The following is a 23,812-nucleotide window of genomic DNA, read 5'->3' as shown; positions in this document are numbered from 1 at the left end:
AAGTTATCTACCTAACACTATTACAGTCATATAGTATTCTGTATTATATCTATATACTTACCATCAATTTACTTTTACCAACAATTTTTACACTTTCTTATGTTATCGTGTTATTGTTTAGTGTACTTTTGTTTCAACCTAAAGAACTCCTTCTAGCCTTTCTTGTAAGGCTGGTCTAGTGATGATGAACTCCTTCAGCTTTTTTTTTTTGTATGGGAAAGAATTCATCTCTCCTTCATTTTTTACAGATTTTTTTTACAGGGAATAGTATTCTTGGTTGGCAAGTTTTTTCCTTTAGTACTTTGATTATATTATCTTGTCTCCATCTATACTGTAGTTTCTGCTGGAAAAGCCATTGATAGTTTTATAGAGTTTCCCTAGTACATAACAAATCATGTTTCCCTTGCTGCTTTGAAAATTCTGTCTTTGACTTTTGACAGTTTAATTATAACATGTCTCGGTATGAATTTCTTTGGGTTTATCTTATTTGGTGTCCATTAGGCTTCTTGGATCTGGATGTCTATTTCCATCCCGAGATTTGAGAACTTTTTAGCATTATTTATTTGAATTAGCTTTTTTTCCTTTCCCCTTTCTTCTAAAACTTTGATAATGTTTATATTTGTTCACTTTGTGGGGTCCCATAAGTTTTTAAGTTTTCTTCATACTTTTTAATTACTTTTCTCTTTTTGTTCCTTGGAATTATTTACAACAGCCTATTGTTCAGTTCACTGATCATTTCTACTGCTTACTATAGTCTACTGTTGAACCCGTACATGAGATTTTTAATTCAGTTGTTGAGTTCTTCTGCTCTGTTTCCATTTTGTACTTTTTAAATATTTTGTCTTCATATTAATATTGAGTACAATGGATGCTTGCTTTTTCATTCTTGCTATACTTTACTAAAGAGAATGTTTTTCGACTCCATCCAAGTTAATACAAAAGAAGGGTTCAACTACAACTTTACCTAACAAATGCAAACAATGTAACCTAATCATGTGTACCTTCATATTAATCTGAAATTTAAAACAACATACAGAAAACAATAAATATTTTGTCTTCATTGAAATTCTCATGTTGTTCATAATGTTGTTCTCTTAACATCAGTGAACATGATTATGTCAATTCCTTTAAATTCTCTGTCAATTAAATGATATATCTCTATTTCATTATGGTCAGTTTCTAGAGATCTGTCTTGTTCCCTTGTTTGATACACCTTTGACAGTTAATTTTTATTGACTCAGTATTAACATCTGTGCATTAAGCAAAGCAACCATTTTTCCTAGTCTTTATAAACCAGCCTCATAAAAGAAAAGACCCCCACCACCAATAGCTCAAACAGAGATTCGAAGGCCTCTCAACCTTTGTAATCATCCAATCTCCTTTTATTGTTGTTTGCAAACCCAGGGGTCTGAGGCATGCTGGTTCTTGTCAGTGCATCTGACCAAGTGAGTCTAAAGCTTGTTCCTTGGGAAGTCCTTAGAAGAAGTGAGGCACTGGATATTTTGCATAAATCTTTCCATCTCCAGGTGGTATCTGGAAGTTTGCAATGGGCTGTCCATTTGCTATGTGCTGAACCAAAAAAGGGGTCTGTACTGACTGCCAGCACAAATACCCATCTCCGTTCTAACCATTCCTGATGAGGCTACATTATTTCAAGTTTCTTCAACATCTGAGACTGACAAGTCGGAAGTTCATCTTTTGTGATGCCCCTGGAAAAGTTGTGGCATTGAATGCTGGGACCAATTCTTTCCCTCCACAGAGAAAAGTATATGGCTATGGTTTGTGACTGCTCATTTTGTGCTGACCAGAAGAAAGAGTTTCAGCATCTACCAGCCCAAGCCTCCATCTTTGCTCTGTCTCATACTGCTATACTTTTGCCACACTCATCAGAGTTCTAAGACTAGCAAAACACATGCTTAGTTCTTTGAGGCATACCCAAAGCCTTAGACACAAGGATCAATTCTTTCACTTCCCAGAGGAAACTGAGAGGTTGGATTTTTCATTCATGTTTTTGTGCTGATGTAAGAAGAAGGCCTATGGTATCTACCAACCCAAGCTGCCATCCCCATTCTCCCCCAGGTGGTTGGTGAGACAGCAGCAAATCCTCTGGCAAGTACCTTCAGAAAATAAGGGTGCTGGATGCATGAGACAATTTTGTCACTCCTGTGGAAGAAGCTGGAGGCTTGGAGTTGTCTTTCTAATCATATGGTGATATACCAGGGGCAAGTATTTCAGTAAGAGAGTATCCCAAATTTTCCCATGGATGCAGACTTTTTATTTCTTTCTAGCTTGCTTACAAAGAGAAGTTGTCTGTGACATGTTCCTGAATTGCTGCATTTGTGGGGAAAAGGAAAGTCTAGGTCACATCCTACTCTACCACTGTCATCACCTTTTTCTTATACATTTTTTTGACTTAATTTGCTAATATTTTGTTGAGAATTTTTCTGTAGAAATTCATGGGATATAATGTGTCTGTAGTTTGGAGTTTATTTGGGATTTCATCTTTTTGTTTGGTTAATTGCTTGTTTATTTTTGTGTACTATCTTTGCTTTTGATAATTAGGTAACAGTAGCCTCATAAAATGAAGATTTTTCTTTTCTAGAATAAATTATGAAAAAATTAGTGTTAATTCATTAAAATTTGAACTCCCCAAAACTATAATTATAATTTTGTCTATGTTGCCTTTAAGCTCCATTAGCTTTTGCTCCATATGTTTTCTAATTCTGTTTATTTGGTGCACATACATTGTCATATTGTTATTGTTGTTAATATTTGCATGATATACATTTCCACTCTTTAATCTCAACCTACCTACATGATTTTATATGAAGTGAGCTTCTTGGAGAAATATTATTTGATCTTTTTTTTTAAATATGCTTTGTCAATTTTCTGCATTTTAATTGGTGTATTTAGACTATTTACATTGAAGATAATTGCATTAGTCATTTCAGACTGCTATAACAAAAATATCAAAAGACAGGATGACTTAAACAACAAACATTTACGTCTCACAGTTTTAAAGGCTGAGGAACCAAGATCAAGGTGCTGGCAGTTTTGGTGTATGCTGAGGGCACTTTTACTAGATTGTATCTTATCTTTGTAACCTCACATGAGAGAGTGAGAGAAAAGGCTAGCTCTTTTCTTCTAGTTATAAGGACATTAATCCCAACATGGGCGTTCTACCTTCATAAACTAATTACCTCCCTAAGTCCCCACCTCCAAATACTGTCACACTAGAGTTTCAATATACAAATATTGGGGGACATATACCCAGTTCATAGCAGTAATTATGATCAAGTTAGATTCTAAGTCTACCATTTGATTATTAGTTTTCTGTTTGCTTTTCTCTCTTTTCTAATGTCCCAATGAGTTATTTAAATATAATTTAGGATTTCACCTTGATTCATTTGTAGTTTTTGAGTGCATCACTTTGTATGCTTTTTAGTAATTGCTCTAGGCATTACAATATATATACAAAACTTATCATAGTTTACTGATACCAACATTTTACCATTTTGAATGACGTGTAGAAACATTCTATTTAGGCCCCTTTACCCTTCCTACTTTTCAAATATGATTCTCTTAAGTATTTCCTTGTACCTATATTGAGCATCAGATCAGTTTGTGTTTCAATCATCGAAAATAATTTAAGAAACTTCTGAGAAAGAGCATTTCATATTTATCTCCACATTTACACAGTCTAATGTTCTAACTTAGAAGTCTAACTGCTTGCTGAAAGAAGATTTAATAGGAGCTTAGAAGTCTAACTTTTGGAAGTTTTGAATCTTATTATCATTTCTTTCCTATTCAAAAAACTTCCTTTAGTCATTCTTATAGTTAGACTGCTAACAACAAGTTCTTTTAGGTTTCCTTCATCTGAAAATGCCTTTACTTTACATATCTGAGGGATATTTTTCCTGGATATAGTATTCATAGATGACGTTTATTTTCTTTTGGTACTTGAACATAATTATGCCACTTCCTCTGGCCTTCATGATATTGAATGAAAAATCTGTTGTCATATCAAATTTGCATTCCCCCATAAGTAATATTTTGTTTCTGCTTTGAAAATGTTTTTTTTCTTTTTGCCCTTAGTTCTCAGAAGTAAAAGTATGATGTATCTTAGCATGGATTTCTTGGAGTTTATCCAATTTGATATTCACTTTCCACCTTTTTTCCACAGACTTAATTATATCTTTTGACACATTTTGGGACATTTCAGCCTTTGTTGCTTCAATAAATTTTTCAAGTACACCCTCTCATCTATTTTTGGAAATCTGAAAGTGTGTAGGTTTGCTTTATTGTCACTGTCCCACTGTTTTCTGAGACTGTTTTGTTGTTTTGTTTGTTGGTTTATTTTCTCTTTGTTGTTCAGACTGAGTAATTTCTATCAATTCATATTCAACATTACTGTTTCAGTACCTTGCATCTCCACTCTTCCACTGAGTTGAGAGAGTTTTTACTATCTATTTTCCAGAGAGTTTTCATACTCTATTTCCAAAGAATTTTTCATTTTAGTTCTTACATTTGTCGGTACTATAGTTGCTATTTGATTCTTTCTTATAATTCTATCTCTTTGCTGAGATTTTCCTTTTTATTTAAGAATTCACAATTACTTCTTGAGATATTTTTATTATGGAAGCTTGAAAATTTTCATTGGATAATTTCAATATCTGATTCATCTCAGGGATGGTGTATATAGATTTTATTTCCTCCTTCATGTTATTTTCCCAGTTCTTGGTAAGATGACTTATTTTTCTACTATACCTTGGACACTTTAGGTATTATATAATGAGGTTCTAGCTCCTATTGGATCTTCTTTCAGCAAGCAGTCTCTTTTTTTGTATAGCATGAAAGATGGGTGGGTGTGTATGATGTATGATCAGTTTCCCTCTGGTCCCTGCCAACACCACCACCACCCCACCCCCCCAAAAAAAAACAGTGTATCACTGACTCAAACTGTTTCATTGGCTCTCAGTGAAGTTGTAAGGTCACCTCTACTCTGGGCTCCACTGCAACTAGAGAGAAGATGGAGGGCTGACTCAAACCTCTTTGTTGCTACATGGTAGAGTCAGAAACTCAGCTCTCCTCTAGGCCCCAATGACAACAACCAAAGAAATGTGGAAGCAGAGTGCCAACTAACCCTCCTTCCCACCACCTCTTTCTATCTATTGATGCCAGATCATGGTGAAGGATCAGATTCCCATGGGGTTCTGCTGACACAAGATGACAAGTATTGAAGCCCAGTGTTGTGCTGAAGAGCTTCACATTGTGCTGTCTTAAGTCTTGTCATTGCTGAATGGAGGTGAAGTTTCAGTTTGTCACTGTACTCTGTTAATACTACCATAACACAGGAAATCAGAGTATCACCTGCTTTTATCAGGTGAAAATATAAGATCTGCTTCTACTGCCTCACCGATACTACCCAGGAAGGAGAATCAGAGGACTGCCTGCTTCTGCCAAGTGGAGAATGGAAGATCAGCTGCCCCCCTCCATTCTGCCAACAGTACCTCGGCAGGGGAACCAGATAGCTGCTGGCTGCTTCGGCTTAGCAAAAGATAGAAAAGCAGCTCCCAGAAGGTCCTACCTAATTTCACAAAGCAGAAAAATCGGTGCCTTCTTCCTCAGGGCAAAAGGACAGGAAGGGTGATGGAAAAATCAACTCCCAACTGGGTACAGCTGAAACCACAGAAGGCATGGGGTGATCTTTCAACTGGTGTTTGGCAGGACTAGGGTAGGTATTACCAAAACGTTTTCCTGCTATTAGAACACACTTTTTTGGATCCTTTGCTTAAACCTTTTTATGGAGACAGTTTTGTCCCTCGGTGTTACTCTGTTTCAAGTTGGAGGCTTCTGACATGTTCTACCTGAGATATATGGGAGGCAGTAAGAAAACCCAGGGAACTTGCTTCCACATTATTTCTAAAATCCTGAAGTTCTTAGGTTGCTCCCCTCATTTTCACTGTTCAAAGTATTCCTATGCCTGTCGAATTATGACTAGAGTTTTTTAGTTGTATGAAGGAGAACATAAGAGGAATGATGAGGCTACCCATTTTGGGTGCAACTAGAAATCTTCCTTCTTGGGAAAACCATAAACATTCCACTTAACTTTTTTGTACAATAATTTTACTGAGATACAATTAATTTACCACACAATTTCCTATTTTAAAGTGCTTAATTTAATGGGCTGTTACATTGACAGGAGTGGACAACCATCACTACACCCCGTTTTAGAGCATTCTTATTACCTCACCTCCCAAAAAAGTACGTATTAGCAGTCACTTTCTATTTCCCTCCAACCTCCCCAAAGTTAGGCAACCACTAATCTATTTTGTGTATTAATATATTTGTCTTTTCTGGACACTTTCTATGAAAAAAATAATTCAAAGCCCGTCCTCCGTACCTGGCTTCTTAGCACAATATTTTCAAGATTCATCCATGTGGTACCATTTATCAGGACTTTATTTCTTTTTATGGATAAATAATATTTCATTGTATAGATATGTTACATTTTGTTTATCCACTCTTCAGTTGGAAAACATCTGAGTTTTTTCTATTTTTGGTTTTATGAATAATGCTTCTAATAAATAATCATATACAAGTTTTCTTTGTGGACATATGTTTTTATTTCTCTTAAGTATACATATATACCCAGGAGAAGAATTTCTGTTTCTTACTATAACTTTACATTTATTATTTTGAGGAACACACCAGACAGTTTTCTTAAACGGCTATACCATTTACATTCCCACCAGCAGGATATGAAGGTTACAGTTTACCTATATCCTTGCTATCACTGGTTATTATATCTTCTTGATTGTAGGCATCCTGGTGATTATAGTTTTGATTTTCATTCTTATGTTGATCAGTGACACTGAACAGCTTTTCGTGCGCTTGTTGGTAAGGTGTATATCTTTTTAGAGAAATGTTCGTTCAAATCTTTTGCCTAATTTTTAATTGGGTGGTTTGTCCTTTTATAATTGAATTGTAAGATGTTTTACATATTCTAGACAAATATGTTATTAGATATATAATTTGAAAACAGTTTCTTCAATTCTGAAAGTTCTCTTTTTGCTTTGGTAAGAGTTTTCTTTGAAACACAAAAGTAGTAATTTTAATAAAGCCCAATCTTTCTTGAATTTGTTTTAAAGAAGAGTATCATAATATACATTGTTGCATTTTCTTCAATAGCATATGTAGTACATGCTTGCTGATCTGTCCGTAAGGATATTATTTGTTGAGCAGGCATATAGAAAAAAAGAAAGCTAGCCTTTAGAATTTTTCTTATAAAGAGATTATTTTCCCTTGTTCTATGCCATCATTTGAGGTCCTTAAAAAACACCCATTTAGAACAAACCTTATATAGATTTTTTACCCATATATCATCTGGGTTTTTTGTATTATTTTGTTGTTTGTTGTTTTTACTTCCTCTCAACAGTTTTAGGAACCACTTTACTACTTTTCCAGGTATCTGAAAAAGTCTGATTCATAAATGTAAAATTCAATACTATTGAATAGTGTGGAGGAAAAAAAGAATGAGAAACTTGTTTCACCAGAGTTGTTTATAGTTAGGAAGAAACCAAAATCTTGACGCTAAAGTCATCTTCCTAAGTGTCCTGGATGCCATCCGTGCACTGCTAAAATCTTTCTATGAATCTTGGTGAGCTATCCAACTGTGCCGTGTTAGCAGTTCTCTTTCACAACGGAGATAATGGATTTTGAAAACAGTAAATGGAGGTGATCGGTATTCTATCGTGTTTCATGCTATTTGATTTTTAAGAAAAATAAATGCAAACTTAACTGCCTTAAAAATGAGTTGCATTTAAGAAAAAAGGCCTGAAGTTTGGACCCTAAAATCATTTCCTGAAACAATTTTATGAGGGCATAAAATTGTCCAGCCCCATATCATAATATGTAATGGTATTTTATAGCACAGTTTAGACATGACCCTTTGTTCAGTAATAGCATACTGAATATGTACTACGTGAGAAGACAATAATAAAAGTGTGAACATTGTGAAACACGGATGTGAAGGTGCATGCAGTCCCTCGCCCTGGTACTTTTCAAGCATAATTAACCACATGGTATTTTAGGACAGTGTTTCTAGAGTGTTGCAATTTATTGATCAGAGACTAAACAAACTACAAAACAATTAGATGAGTTAAAAGAACATAAACCCTGTTTGAGATAAAATATGCTCGATGTTCTGAGATTGCAATTATTAAATGTTATAGAACAAATTATGTAAAAATATTTTGATGCCCAGTATATTTTCTACAGGTATAATTTTCAGTTTCCTAAAAATCCCCACACACTGTTTGGCTAACCAATTAATTAACATTTTCTCTCTACTTGATAGATATTAAGGAGTAATAAGAAGGAAATAACTAGTATTTGTACGTCAGCTCCTTAAGCAGAATAGCTCATGAAATGCTAACAGTGTGTGCTGCAGAAGATGAGCATTACTTTGTCCCATGCAGCTGAGAGATAAGAGACCAGCAGTGGACTGGAAATTGTCCACAGGACCCAGACATTATGATTTTTAAAAACCCTTTTCTATATAATTTATAAAAGAGTATATCATTATAAAAATTTTGAAATAATAGAGGATTATAAAAAGGAAAATTAAAATGACTCAGAACCCTCTTCTCCAGTTACATATTACTAAAAAAATTGATTTGCAAATATTTTCAGTATAAATAATACACTTAATATATAAAATTATTCTACAAAATGGAAACACTGTTTTTTATTTCTAAGTATTATGGTGGTACAACTATTTTTGGTTACATGGATCACTTTTTTTTTTATTAGTATTAGATCATAGCTGTGTATAGTAATATGATCATGGGGCACCATACACTGGTTTTATAAACAGTTCAACACATTTTTATCACACTGGTTAACATAGTATTCCTGGCATTTTCTTAGTTATTGTGTTAAGACAATCATATTCTGCAGCTTGAATCGTGATTATAAGTGTGCTCATCACCAGGATAGTATTCCCTGTACTGTTAGGTAGTTTTTCACCAAAGTTCTCCTTCCTGTACCCCCTGGTTTCATGCCTTACATTTAAATCATGTATCCATCTTGAATTAGTTTTTGTAAGCGTTGAAAGATACAGATCCTGTTTCATTCTTCTGCACGTGGCTGTCCAATTTTCCTGGCACCGTTTTTTGAACAAGGCATCTTTTCCTGAGTATGTGTCAAGAGATCAGTTCACTGTATGTGGATGGTTTTACATTTGAGTCTTCTATTCTGTTCCACTGGTCTATGTCTCTATTTTTGTGCCAGTACCATGTTATTTTGGGCATTATAGCCTTGTAATAAAGTTTGAAGTCTGGTAATGCGATGTCTCTAGATTTTTCCCTTTTATTTAAGATTGTTTTGACTATTCAGGCTTTTTCTGGTTCCAAACAGAGCATAGAATTATTTTTTTCTAGATCTGTGAAATATGATATCAGTGCTTTGATGAAAATTGCATTGAATCTATAAATCACTTTGGGGAGTATGAACATTTTAATGTCGACTACTGATCCATGACCGCAATATATTTTCCATTTCTTGGTATCCTCTGCAATTTCTTTTCTTAGTGTTTCATAGTTCTCTTTCTAAAGATCTTTTATCTCCTTAGTTAAGTATTTTTGTAGGTATTTTAAATTTTTGTAGCTATTGTGAATGGTATTGAGTGTGTGATTTGGGTCTCAGTTTGCTATTGGTGTGCAGAAATGCTCCTGATTTGTGTTCAATTGATTTTGTACCCAGAGACTGCTGAATTTGTTTTCAATTCCAGGAATCTGGGTTTCCTAGACATAAGATCATACTGTCTGCAAAAAGCAATATTTTTACTTCCTTTTATTCCCCATTTGGATACCCTTAATTTCTCTCGCTTGCCTGATTGCTATGGCTAGGAATTCCAGTACTATGCTGACAAAGCATCTTTGTCTTGTTTCTGTTCTTAATGGGAATGTTTTCAGATTTTCCCTATTCAGTATAATGTTGGTTGTGGGTCTGTCCTATATGGATTTTATAATTTTGAGGTAAATTCCTTCTATGTCTAGTTTGTTGAAGGTTTTTATCATGAATATCTTACCCAAAACCCACAGATCATTCATTCTTCTCATCAGCACATAGAACATTCTTCAAGATTGATCAGATTTAAGGCCACAAATCATGGCTCAACAAAGTCGGAAAAGTCAAAATACTACCAGGCATCTTTTCAGATCACAGTAGAATAAAACTAGAAATCAACACCAAGAGAAACCCCCCAATTCTACACAAAGTCATGGAAATTAACCTCCTGCTGATTGATTATTGGATCAATGCTGAAGGTAATATGGAAATCAAAAGATTTTCAAACTGAATGACAAAGAAGACAAAAGATATCAAAACCTGTGTCATTAAGCAAAAGCAACCCCAAGAGGAAAATTTATAGTATTAAATTCCTACAATGAAAAGGCAGAAAGGTCACAAATTAACTGTCTAATGACATGGTCTCAAGAAATAGGAAAAGAAGAACAAGCCAAAGCCAAGCCAGCAGACAAAAAGAAATAACCAAGGTCAGAGCACAACTAAATGAAATCAAAACAAGAAAATAACACAGAAAATCGGCAGGAGAAAAAGACAGTTTTTAAAAAGATAAACAAAATTAATAGACCTTTTCTAGATTAACTAGTAATAGAAGAGAAAGTACCTTAACAAGCTCAATCAGAAATGAAAAAGAAGATACTACAACCAATACCACAGAAATACAAAATGTCTGTGAATACCATGAAAATCTCTATGCATATAAACTCAAAAATGTAGAAGAAATGGACAAATTTCTAGAATCACAACCTCACAAGACTCAATCAAGAAGAAATCAATTCCTGGACAAACATATAATGAGCAATGAGATTGAAGCAGCAATACAAAATCTTTAAAAATAAAAAAAAACCTGGACCAGATGGATTCACAGTCATATTTCATCACAGCTACAAAGAAGAATTAGTACCCATACTGCATAAATGATTATATAATACCAAGGAGAGAATCTTCCCAAACTCATTCTATAAAACCAATATCACCTTAATATCAAAGCCAAGAATGGATATTACAAACAAAGAAAACTACAGACCAATATCTCTTCTGAATATAGATGCAAAAATCCTCAATAAAATACCAACAAATTGAATTCAGTAACACATTAAAAAAAAAAAAAAAACATTATTAAGTCAGAGTGGTCTTCATTCCAGGGATACAAGGAGGGCTTAACAAATGTAAATCAATAAATATGATTCATCACATAAACAGAAAGAATAATAAAGATTAGATGATCATCTCAACAGATGCAGAAACAGCATTCAATAAAATTCAACACCCTTTCAGGAAACATGTTATATGCGCTTTAAGAACATTTACTTTTATTAAAAATTCTGCAAACAAATGATTATTAATGGTGCCAAGTATTTTATTATACAAATGATAATACTTTACCAAAACTGCTTCTTTCATACTGCGTTTTTTGGACCATACCATCTGGTTTGATATTAAAAGATATTATACAGGAAAAGGGAGCAATCCTTAAAAAAAATAGTCTGAGATACATTATTAAATAAATTAGTTTGCTATAGCATTTCTTAGCATTTAAATATATGATTATGCATGACATAAAGTTTCTATGCTTATTTAACTAGAAATGGTATTCTTTTTCATGATTTCTATTGTTATATATAATCTATTGTTATATGTTACCTATTATGTCTCTATGTTAGAAAGTCTATAGCTTTTATATTGTTATTTTATAATCTATTTTAAGTTTTCTATTAACGTTTCATGAGATGCTGGTGAACTATACAACATAGTATAGGAAACGCTAAACTAAAATATTCTCCTGCATATCAGTTAGGCTGTGCTTCACAGCAACCTACCTTAAAACCAAGTTGCCTAAGTATGATAATTATTTGCTAACAATTCTTTGAATCAGTAATTTGGGCTGAGCTCAGCAGAGATGTCTCAATAGCTTCATGCAGTGTTAGCTGGACTCACGTACATGCCAGGTCCCTGCTGGGTCAGCTTTAATGACTGGACTTCACTCTCTCTATAGTCTCTGATCATCCAGGAGGCGAGCCCAGGCTTGTTTACATGGTAGCAGGGTTCCAAGAGAGAGAACACAGCTGTAAGGTCTCTTGAAGCCTATACCTGGAATTTAAATGTCATCATTGCCTCATTCTATTGATTAAATCAAGTCACAGGGCCACTGAAATTTAAGGGGTGAAGAAATGGATTATACTATTTTTTGGGAGATGTTGCAAAAATTTTCGGACTATTTGCAACCTATCAGACTTTGTCAAGCATATATGTTGTTTCTAAATATTTTCTAGAATAAGTAATGCAGTGAGAAACACCCTTGTACATAACATTTTGTGTGTGCTCTTAACAGTTTCCTCAGGATACAAATTTATGTAACAATGACTGGTAACATTTTAGCATTCTAATATAAACTGCCAAATTTGGTAGAAATACTATAGTAATCACTTCTCACCACCAATGTGCATCCTAAATATTTTTTCTTCCAGCTTATTTAAGGCAAATCTTATTTAATTTTAGTTTGTGTGGCTTCTAAATTTTACTATATAATCTTGAAGTCTATAGTGAAGGAATTGTATGAGAAAAAGGTACTTTAGGATTATAAGTACCTAAGTCTCTTTCATGAGATCTAAACAAAATACTTTTAGGCAAAATTTCAACCACACAGAGAAATAGCATTATAATAAAAGCCATTATTTTTGTGGTGCCCTTGTTATAGGAAAAGGTTGTGGCTAATTATCTATAGCCACCTAACTACCTAATCAAATTTATTTACTTTGGAGACATCAATGAAGAAAATGTACACATTACAGAGAAAAGCTAATTTATAAGATTTGGAGTCTTTTTTCTGAAGAAGGGGTAAGGAATAGAATAATGTTATGTTTATCATAAAAACAATTAAAATTATTTTTCTAGAATGGGACTTTATTCATTACCCCCTTCTAAATTCATCCTTCTCAACCCTGTTGTGGGTGTTTCGGGAGTTCTTTGGTAAAACATAGTAAAGATATAGAGACTGCTAGCCTAAGATTCAACTGAATTATGTGAAAAGACAGTCAATACTGTCCAAAGAATGAAGTTTTATTTGCCTGTTCTTCTCTTTAAAAATGATGAAGGGCCTAAAGCAGGCATCCTCAAACTTTTTGAACAGGGGGCCAGTTCACTGTCCCTCAGACTGTTGGAGGGCCGGACAATAGTTTAAAAAAAAAAACAAACTATGAACAAATTCCTATGCACACTGCACATATCTTACTTGAAGTAAAAAAAAAAAAAAAAAAAAATGGGAACAAATACAATCACACCACCTCATGTGGCCCACGGGCCGTAGTTTGAGGACCCCTGAAAGCTTCCTCCAGATCTTCACAGTAAACCTCTATTATTAACTTTCCAGAATGGCAAAGGCAAAAACCCTGAGAACTTCAAGAACCTGGTTCTAAGCTCACATGAAGAAAGGAATCCTGGGCCTCCATGTGAGGTAGAGTATGAATTTAAGGATGACTCAATGAGACCAGTGATGCCTCGAATCATCCTCTGGCTTGTGCGTATTATGATTACTAATGATATAATTTCATCATTCTGGTTCCTGCATTCTTTTTGAGATGTCATGGGCATAACTAAAGGATTATATTTGAGAGAACCAATATCTGGAATTATTGAGATGTAAGCTGTTTGGCCAAGCCCAAATAAAGTTACAATATAGAACAGATCCGGGAACACCCCATCACTGAAGTTATACTATTACAAGGTGACACAAAGCAGTGGGGGTAGATTGAGCCCTAACAGTCAGGATGATAGAAATTCCTCTTCAATGAGAGAACAACGTTGTAGAGAGAGATGTGAAGAAAGAATCATGGCCACTCTGGGAGAGAACCAGGGACCAGAAAATTAATATTTGCAATATTGAATGAGTTTATTAGTTTAATCTCTAAAGGAAATTTCATGCAGAGAAATTTTACTACTGAAAATGCTAGTAATTCAAGATCTATTGCTCAGCACTTCTTAGCATTCCTAACTATTCTTTATGTATGAAAAAGTGGAACCATGGAGACTTATTTATACCTCTGCATCCTTGATGCTGAATGTTCAGAAAAGAATGAATTATTCCTAGAGAAATGGGGGAAATGGCAAGAATAAAATTATAGTGTTAGAAGGAGAACCCAGGCCAACACTAATCTGGCATTGCCATTGCTAAGACTGAGTGCCAACATTCAGAAATTTACATGTATGGCAATCACCAGGAAAGGAAGATTTGGACTTTGTATTAACTCACTATATAATTATTACAGAAGTGGGCTATGCCAGAGAATAGTCCATTTATTCCAAAGAATGAGAAAGACACTCAGATCATTCAGGCTTGGAGGGTCCTATCTTTAAAGATGGTGTGTGGGGAAAGCTAAGAAGGCTTTATTCCACTCCTATTCTCCACAGTTGTTCATGTGTTTGAAGACTCTAGGATTCTTCATGCTGGTAAAGCCAAAGAAGCTCATTTCAGCTCCTTTAAGGATGTTGCTGTACCATCTGCTACCAAAGTGGGGAAGAATTGCATGTGCTGGTGAATCACAGATGATCCCTAAATAAAGTGTTAATGATAGCTGAGAAATTGTGGCCCCCATGACATTGCCACCATCACCTAACGTGGCATTCAGCTCAACTTTGAGCAGCAGGTACCAGCTCCTCCCATATGAGATGCCACTACAACTTTAAGCTGCCATTCCCTGGGTTAGTGGGACTGTATACAAAGGTGCTATTGTGAATAAAAGAATGGTTAGGAATGCTAAGAAGTGCTGAGCAATAGGTCTTAAATTACTAGTACTTTCAGTAGTAAAAAGTGATATTTACAAATTCCAACTATGCAAAGATATAAATTCTCTTATACTGTATTTCACTGAATTTAAGACACCATCATTTGTAAGATGCACTATTGTTTTACATACTATTAAAAAAGAAAAATAACTGCAACTAAACTATGATGTGCTATGGATTGGGAGCTGCATCTCAATTTCAAATGTGGTTAAATGTGAAAAAATGTATGTCTTAGAATCAACAAACTGAAGTATTTCTATAAGTGTACTTAACTCTTGAATTCCATTTTTACTGGTAAGAGAAACATTGATCTTGTCAGTTCAAAGTAAACTCAGTTTTGTTTTGTTTTGTTTTGTTTTTTCTGGATTTTACTCAGTCTCATTTGGGTAAAAAGTCAATTTGGAATTCTTCTGGAGATAGTTCAGAGGGAGGGGCTGATTTCTTAATTCATGAATGCCACAGTCCTGCTCATGCCACAGCATCTTGGCTGAGATGTAATTCAATCTGCTGAGGCCATCTGTAACCTCTCCAAGGCCTCCATTCTCCTTGTCCATGCATTCTGTACCCACCACGATCAGCACTGCAAGGTGCCTGCAAGTGTGCCAGCCATTCTGCCATCACTGGATAACCTTGGGCAATCCCAGCTGCTTTTCTGCCCAAAGTAAGATGTAAGACCATTTGTTTACACATCTCTCTCAAATAGGCACACTCGTGCTCTGGCTCCATGCCGCACCCATGGCACCTGTAGTTCCTCCTGATCACAGAAGGAAGGTATAAATCCCTCTTCTTAGAGTGCCTCAAACTTTCTTTTAGATTTCTATTGTTCCCATAACACAAAACCAGTTGTCCTTTCCTAGGGACTTAGAACAACCAATTTTATTTTGCACTTTTCTGAACATTACTCCAACTCTAGATCAACTGACTTTATCTTTATTACTTTAGAACAATCTACCTAAGTATTCAGATTAACCTATTGTTTATAGCCAGAATAATAGCTTTTGACAATATACTGACCCGGTCCGCGGGTCAGTCAACAGGGATACCTGGAGGAGGGGGTGAGAATGAAAAAGGGGCAAGGGGCGTGAAGAATGGAGACAAGACAGGAGTCTGATCAAGTCTCATTTATTGCAAAGTTCTTCCAGGGTATATAAGGGTAGGTGAAGGAGGAGGTTTACGTCACCAGGTATCCAAGCAACCTGGCCTTGGTGGAGATAAGTTCCAAACGACAAGCTTCCAAGTTTCGCTCAAGTGATTTACGAGAAGAGGCCTGGCGTTTGCAGGGAAATAGAAACTTAAGTCTGTTAGTACCGGAAATAGCACTTGGCCTACAAAATAGATGCTGTGGTGTCAGCCTTCCACAATATACAAATATTTTTGTAGAAGTTCAGATGATAAGAATTTGACTCTTTTCTGGTTCTATTCCATATAATCTCTCACCTTGAAGGCAGCTCATATGGAAAGTTGAGAAGAAAAGAACAAGAAGAGTAGTAGAAACAAGGAAAAGAAATCTTAGTTAACAGGCCAAATTATAATATAGTGGCCCCCTTATCCATGAAGAATATGTTTCAAGACCCCCAGCGATGCCTGAATCCACGGATGGCACTAAAACCTGTATGTACTGTGTTTGAAGGATATACATACTTATAATAAAGTTTAATCTATAAATTAGGCAGATATTAACAAAGTCATACTTCACAGATCTAGAAAGAATAATTCTACACTTTAAAATCAGAAAAGAGCCCAATAGCCAAAGCAATCTTAAGCAAAAAGAAAAAATCCGGAGGCATTATCTTACTAGACTTCAAACTGTACTAAAAATGTATGGTAACCAAAACAGCATGGTACTGGCAAAAAAAAAAAAAAAAAACAGAGACATAGACCACTGGAACAAAACAGAGAACCCATATATAAAACCACCTGCATACAGCCAACTGATCTTTGACAAAGAAAACAATAATTCTCCCTTGAGAAAAGAAGCTCTACTCAATAAATGGTGCTGGGGAAATTGAATAGCACCATGCAGAAAAATGAAACAGGGACCATGCATCTCTTTGCTCACAAAAATTAAGATGGACAAAAAACTTAGATCTAAGGCATGAAACCATAAGAATTCTAGACAACAAATGTAGGAAAAACATCTAAATATCAACGGAGGCAAAATATTTATGACCAAAGCCCAAAGGCAATCACGGGAACCACAAAAATTAATAAATTGGTTCTGATTAAATTTAAAATATTCTGCACAGTTAAGGAAACAATCAATAGAGTAAATAGACAACCCACAGAATGGAAGAAAATGTTTGCTGACCACATATCTGATATAGGGCTAATAACCAGAATTTACACAGAACTCAAGCATATCAGCAAGAAAAACCAAACAACCCTATTAAAAAGTGGGTAAAAGACATGAACAGAAGCTTCTCAAAAGAAGAAAGACAAATGGCCAATAAACTTATGAAAAAAATACTCAACATCATTAATGATCAGGGAAAAGCAAATTAAAACTACAATAAGATATCACCTTATCAGGGAGATAAAAGTCAGAATGGCTTTTATTAAAAAAAACAAAAACAATAGATGTTAATGTGCATGCAGAGAGATGGGACTGCAAATTAGTACAACCTATATGGAAAACAGTATGGAGATTCCTCAAAGTACTAAAAGAAAACATACCATTTGATCCAACAATTCCACCATTGGGTCTTTACCCAAAAGAAAAGACAACTTTTTATCAAAAGGACACCTGCACTTGAATGTTTATTGCAACCCAATTCACAATTGCAAATGTGTGGAATCTACCCAAGTGCCCATCAATAAATGAGTGTTTTGGGTTAATAAAATGTAGCATGTGCATACCATGGGGTACTACTCAACCATAAAAAGGTGAATTAATATCTTTTGCTACAATCTGAATGGAACTGTAGACCATTCTTCTTAGTGAAGTATCTCAAGAATAGAAAAAAAGAAACAAACAAACAAAAACCCACTACATATACTCTTAGAACTAACCAATGAGCACAGATATGTACAGAGGGAAGTAAAACTTAGTGGATATCAACCAGGTGGAGGGGGAGGTGGGAGGGGAACAAAACCTACCTAACAGGTACTATGAACACTATTTGGATAACAGGCACACCTATAGCCAGGACTCAAGCATTACAAAAGCAATCCACATAACCTAACACATTTGTACCCCCTTAATATTTTGAAATAAATAAATGAAAACGAAAAATACCTTTACCTCACAAAGAATGAACGAAGAAAAATACATTCAGAAAAGAAATCAGACGATTGCTGCCTCAAAGTATTAAGCGATAATACTAATAGTAATGCAAAGAAAGTAACGTTGGTTCTTTGCGTGGTTTTTGTTTCTGGTCCCTATCATAAACATTGTTATTGTTGTTAAAGTTTAAGCCTTTTTAATTTTGTGAAGGCAAAAAGTGGAAGCCTAATGAACACATGTATATGTGAAAAAAAAAAAAAAATACCTTTACCTAACAAAACATAAATAAGGTCCTTATCTTTTAGAGAAAAAAAAAAAACATAAATGACATTAACAACAATAACTAAATAATAAAATAGAATAATTATACAATATCCTGCAGTGGTTCTCAACTTTCCTAATGCTGCGAACCTTTAATACAGTCCAAAGAGGTCACAACCCGCAGGTTTAGAACCCCTGATAGACTGTAATAAATGTTATGTGAATTTGGTCTGTCTCTCTCAAAATATCTTCTTGTACTCTACCTTAATTTTCAGACCACTGTTGACTATGTGCAACTGAAATCACAGAAAATGAAACTACAGATAAGGGGCACTACTGTACCATTAAAATTCTGTGAAACCTGGGCCACATCCCCCTCAAAACACTACTAGGGGTTATGCCTGACATATATTGGTCTAAATTTGCTTGTAAGATAATTTTTGGAGAAAATCGTAGGGTTAACAAAGCACTGGATATTACTTAAGGGTACCCCAATCCCAAGGATCTGAGTTACTAGGTTACAACAATGGAAATAAACTCCAATATGTTTTAAAAGGTAACCATTATTGTCAGCTGCAGACAAGGAAACCAATGTCCCCACATCCAAAAGCACGCGTTGAGCACCACTGTGCTTCCTCCATGGAAAGATGGGCAATACAAGATCTCTGCCAATATCTTACAGAATTGATCCATGGGACCCTAAATGCCAGAATATATGTCAAAACTGGCTCTAATTCTCCTTTCCCTTATCCATGCATTTGCAATTAACTTTGATGTTTCTTTCATCAAGCAGTAAAATCTATTATTTTACCCCGGAATCTAGGTTGCATTTATAATTTGATGTGGCCAATAGTGTGAGCAGAAGTAGCCTTGTGTGTTTCTACTTTATTACTCTTAGAAATCTGTCCAGCACTGTGAGAATAATTTCAGACTAATTTGCTGGATAATAGTCACCCCCATCAGCCAAAAGCAGCCAACCCTCAGATATCCTATTTCAAACAGCCCCCAGCCATTCTGCTGAGTGACACACATGTGCGCATGGCCTGCCAAGCAAGATCAAAACTACTGGGCAGACCCATTGACTCATGACCAACGATAAAGTTCTAAGGCTTTTAGGGGTGGTTTATCATGCAGCAACAAGTAAGGGACACAGAAATTAATACCCAGGAGGGTGTGCTGCCTTACCAAAACATAAGACATACTATTGGTTTCAAGGTTGGGTAAAAAGCAAAGGTTGGAAAATAGCAAACTGCTATCAAAAGTTAGAAAAATGGTGAGTAAATGAGACTGAAGAATGAAAACATGGTGGCTTGTATTATGGAGTAGTGAAACATCAACAAAATAGTTGTCTGCCCTACTTGGAAGATGAAAAATGCATCTAATGAACTTTTGGATGTAACTGAGAAAATTTCCAGACACAACGTTCCAAGTGTTCTACTTGTGTGTGATATGATATGAAGGGAAGAGGGATATGAGATAAAGAACCAGCTTAAGGCAGAATTTGGAAGGACTGTCATGGTCATAACTTGGAGAGTTAGAAAATAAAACTTCTCTTCAACAATGTCCCCAGCCTGAAGATCAGGTCAAAGATTAAATCAAGGGTTAAAAACATCAGAAAGAATTAAGGTGGTAACTAATAGGTTCTGTGACAAAGGAAAAAGGACTTCAGGAATCCAAAAATGTGTTTCCACAAAGCCATCTAAAAGTAGAAATAAGTCTCCCAAAAGAGACACATTCGGTTTTTTGTCAAAAGGATGGCTTTTCATTCAATTCATAGGAAGATAACAAAGTTTTTAAAAAGTATACATGGAGAAATACCATCAGCCTAGACAAAAAGGAACTGAAATTATTCAAATTGTAAAGGGCTCTTGGCCTTCAACTTTCTGTGGGAAGAAATTACGTTCAAAAAACAAGTTAGCTGGAAGAAATGGGCTGTTTCTTCATAAGTAGCAAGGAGGGAAAGGACAAAGAAGGACGACAGGGTAAAAAACGAAGAAAAACACTGGACGACAGAGCCACTTCTAAGAAGCAGTAGAGATATAAGATGAGAAGCTGCTGCCAGGGACGAAGCTGGGTCCGATCAAGGAGCACTCCCAGCTCCCAGGAGGGGAGGGCCTGCAGCACATTCCCAGGTGGATTTCAGAACTGCCACAAACCAGTGACTGACACACCTCTCATTCTTCCCTTTTTTGATGAGAGTGTGGTTGCAGGTATCTTTTTCCTATCTCGCAACTGTATGTTGGATGTGTGGAGGCAGCTGCTTGTCTTTTTAGTTCCTATGTCTCTGAATCAAAAAGAGCTACATCTAAGGAGAGAAATCCAAACATGAACCTGATTAGGAGCATTAAACTCTGGTATTCAAGTTTGATGTCAAGGTCAATGGAATTTTTGGAGCCATTGAAATTAGGTAGAAAAGTAGCAGAGCCCCAGTTCTCTCTCCTGCTCTCCTGAAGCCTTTATTCATTCCCTTTTCCAAGTGACTTTGAGCTCCTCCCAAGAGGTAGACTTTATTTTTTCCATTCACTTGGTTTGGTCAGTAGAATGTGGCAGAAGTGATGCCACGCCAATCTTGAACCTAGTCCTTTAAATATCAGACCAATATCTCTCTCTTCTCTCCACTCCCTCCAATAAGAAAAGTTTAGGTTAGGTCACTAGAGAGACATGTGGCCTAATTATCACTGACACTATATGCAGCAGCCAGGTAACCCTCAAACATGTCAAATGCCCCAGCTGACAGCAGATGCATGAGTGAGCCTAGCTACCCAAGATCAGATAAGTCTGGAACACATTAGGAAATCATTCATCTGACCTGTAAGTTCATGATCAATAACAAAATGCCTATTGTTTACATCATTTTTAGATGGTCTTTGCACAGCAATCATTAACTCAAACAGAATAATGCTCTATCAAGAGGATCCTAGTGATACTATCAAGATGTTCTACCAATTGTGTGATCTACCTGATATCTTTTTGTAAAAAGTTTGTATCTATTGCCTATAGTCAGTTTCTGCTGTTTGCATTCAAACTTCTTAATACCTAATTTATTAACTAATCCCCTCATCTTTCGTAGATTAAGTCAATGGATATTTCATAGAGTTGAAATATGTATTTAAAACTTGTCACACTAACATCAAGCAAAACTATAAATTTTAAAGGGATCTTTTAGAAGCCAGAATGTCTTAGAAGACTTATCTAGAATTCAATAATATTACTATCAGTTTGTTTTACTTCAGTAAAATGCATTTTCAAGGTTATATTTAATAACTTTAAATTTTAAAATCATATGCGTTACTAATTCTATTTTTAAAAATTATTTTTATCATCTTATTTTTTTTATTTCGGAATGTTACAGGGATATTAACATTTTGGTTACATGCTTTGCTTTTGTACTGTTTGAGTCAAAGTTACAAGTGTGCCCATCACCCAGATAGTGTACATTGCTCCCATTAGGTATGATTTCACTCCTCCCCCCTCCCACCTGCTTGATTTACATTGAGTTTTTCTTCCATCCGGACACATGAGTGTTGATAGGTTAGTTACAATTTAATAGTGAGTACATGTGGTGTTTGTTTTTCCATTCTTGTAGTACTTCACTTCAGAGAATGGTCTCCAGTTCCATCCAGATTATTGCAAAAGACATAAATTCATTTTTTATGGCAGAGGAGTACTCCATGGTATACATACACCACATTTTATTAATCCACTCATAAATTGATGGGCACTTGATTGATTCCTCATCTTTGCATATTTATGCACAGAAAGATATCTGGAATTATGCTAATCAATATATGTACCTATCAGGATTTTGGGTGGCTACAGTTATAATGTGTTAAAGCAAGTAACTAATTCGTTTTATTCAAGGAATCATTCAGTTCAGGTAGGACTAAGATTTACATACTTTATTTATAATCCAATACACTAATTGAGCTAATGAATTCAATCAACGTAACTTTTAGCTCTATGAAATCCAATATTAATCACATCAATTGTATACACTGATGAAAATCTCTAATAAAATAGAAAAAAAATGTACCCTTACAGTTGTCAAGCTTTAGGTTGGAAGAACAAAGTATAGCATAATGTCACAATTTTTTCACTTCGTGTAGCATCGTGTAACAAAGATGATCCCAAGAGGATATAGAAAACTAACTGTAGGTGATTCATAATTCCCTTCCTCCCCCTAAAACTAGGGATCATGACATTCATATTTTTATTAAAGAATTCTCAGTAGAAGTTTTGTAATTGATTCTACAGAAAATATCAGAAATTCATAGAAAACTTTGAAATATTAATCCTGTTTTCTTCCAAAATAATTTTTGTTCGGGAATGATAATTAAGTATTTTCTCTGTACACACAGAACTTATATAATGCTGAATTGCTATCAATCCAGATCATCTAAAGAGTTTTTTTTAATACAATTTACATTGACTTATGCTTCTCAAAGTGAAACATGCTTCACAGTCCATAGGCAAAAAATAAGAGCATATTAATAATCCCCAAACTCTATCATATTAAAATTTTCTCACAATGGGGTGGGAACTTGAGTTTTTCTTCAAATTTCTTACAAATGTATATGACTTTGTCAGGTGCCACCTGCCCATGTGAACTAATTAATGTTCTTGGTTATCAAGTAGCTAGCAACCACTATCCTTTTATTGTATCATCTCATTCATAATACTTAGGTTATCAACAATCAGCAGTGGTAATGCTGACAGTGCTGTTGATACCACTGAAAATGTCTCCACTGAGGTTGCTGCTGTGGGCTGGCCAGGTACCCCTGAAACAGATGTTTCAGTTTCCTCAAGTCATACCCTTGTCTCCTCAACACCAACCCTGCTAGCAACAGTGATGCTGACAACATCTTATGTTTTCAAAGATTCAAAGACTGACAGAGATTTTGGTGAAATGCTGTTTTTAATGTTTGCTTTCAGCTTTTACTAATATCTGATCCCTCTTATTTAGGGAGGGATCAGAGCATTCATTCTGGGAACTGGCTGATAGCTAGAAAAAAATGACCTTTCTCCTTTAACTTTGACCACAGCAATCTGCCTCCAATTTCTCTTCTGCTATGATTGTCCTTTTCAGGAGGCAAACCACAGTTCCTCCTACAGTATATATAATTAACTGACAAGACCCTTACTCACTTCTCCAGAAGTACACAGAAAGGGAGGTCTTAATTCAAGAATAAAATACAGCTTGGGCTCAGCAGGGACTGTTCTATTTCCGTAACAGAGAAAATGAGGGGAAAAAAAAAGAAAAATAGCTCTGACTCATTTAGATGTTTTTTATTTAGTTGAAGTAGGCTTTTGTATGCATAAATATAAGCAAACGTCCTATAAAATTTACTACTCATAATAAAGTCCATCTATCATGGGTCACACACTTCAACAGGCTTTGTATGCAGCACCTTATTTCTCACCTTTTCAGATGAAAAGATTGAGGTTTAGAGAAATATT

The sequence above is a fragment of the Nycticebus coucang genome, chromosome 5, assembly GCF_027406575.1.
Source record: "Nycticebus coucang isolate mNycCou1 chromosome 5, mNycCou1.pri, whole genome shotgun sequence".
Taxonomy (NCBI): Eukaryota; Metazoa; Chordata; class Mammalia; order Primates; family Lorisidae; genus Nycticebus; species Nycticebus coucang.
Note: the sequence above shows the minus strand (reverse complement) of the source record.